Below are 1,274 nucleotides of genomic sequence, written 5' to 3'. Positions count from 1 at the left end.
CACCTAAAGTGCAAGGTACACCTTTTATACATTTAACGACACCCGAAGGTCCAAAACTAACGAGACTAGTTCCCGCGTTCCCAAAATACCCAAATACATCAACTTTAACCTTTAAACACATAATAGTTCACATTTTACACAAAAACCCATTCCATGGTTGACCAAGTTTGACGTTATTGCCAAAACACCAAATTTCAACCCAAAATCATTTTCAACGATTAACTCACATCCAAACATGTCCTTTAACACTTAACACTAGTGTTTAAATAATCGTTTGACCAAAACTAGTGTCATCAAGTTTGACCCAATTTAATTTACCCATTTTGACCAAAGTCATAAAAATGCCCAAACTAACCAATAATCACTAACACAAGTGAAAATGGCCCTAATACACCAATTAAACCCAATCACAAGTGTTAAACACTTAGCTCATCCAATTTGACACATAAACCCTAATTTTGACCCATTTCAAAATTAGTCAACCCAAATACACCCAAAAGGGTTCCAACACTACCAAAATCACTAAACTAAGTGATTACACCCAAAACCAAAGCCTAATCATGGCCAAAATGTCAATCAACCCAAAATCTGCCATGTATAAAAAATAACTAGTTTTCATAAACCCACTTCATCATCTAAATGGGTTTTACAACTAAAAAGCTCAAAACCCTAACTTGAATTTCAAATCATAACGATGAATTTCAGAGTTAGGACTTACCATCACTACCACAACGTAGCCGTGAACGAGGAGAACAAATTTAACTCTTGAGACCCGACCCAAAACACTCTTCTTCTTCCCCAATTCGAGCTTTCTCTCTCTAAACCCTTTACTCTCTCTCTAGAGTTTGGTGTGTGAGTGGGAGGGAAGAAATGAGAAGGAAATGAGGTTTGGATAAGATTGGGATCAGTTTTATGGCCAAAAACCCGTCCATATATGAAATACCAACTTTGCCCTTCATTTAACTCATTAAAAGGCTGAACAGCACCAGATCGTGCCTATTGTCGCGCCGTGGAGCAAACCCTCCGCACCGTGGCCCAAAGGGTGATTTTAGATCACTTTTTTAAGCATTCTGGCCCTCAAAATAGGCAATTGTAGTGTCGTGGCCATTCTGGTTGCGCCGCGGCATTTGCCTGTTTCATCCGAACTTCAGCAAACTTGTTTTGGCCATAACTTTTTGACCGTAACTCCGTTTTCGATGAATCAAATATCGTTAGAAACGTAATAAGATTTTCTTACTAATGATAAGGTTTTGAAATATCAACTCAAACTTTAT

The sequence above is a fragment of the Rutidosis leptorrhynchoides genome, chromosome 4 (genome assembly GCF_046630445.1).
Source record: "Rutidosis leptorrhynchoides isolate AG116_Rl617_1_P2 chromosome 4, CSIRO_AGI_Rlap_v1, whole genome shotgun sequence".
NCBI classification, from domain to species: domain Eukaryota; kingdom Viridiplantae; phylum Streptophyta; class Magnoliopsida; order Asterales; family Asteraceae; genus Rutidosis; species Rutidosis leptorrhynchoides.
The sequence above is the reverse complement of the archived record's forward strand: the minus strand, read 5'-3'. Positions refer to the sequence as shown.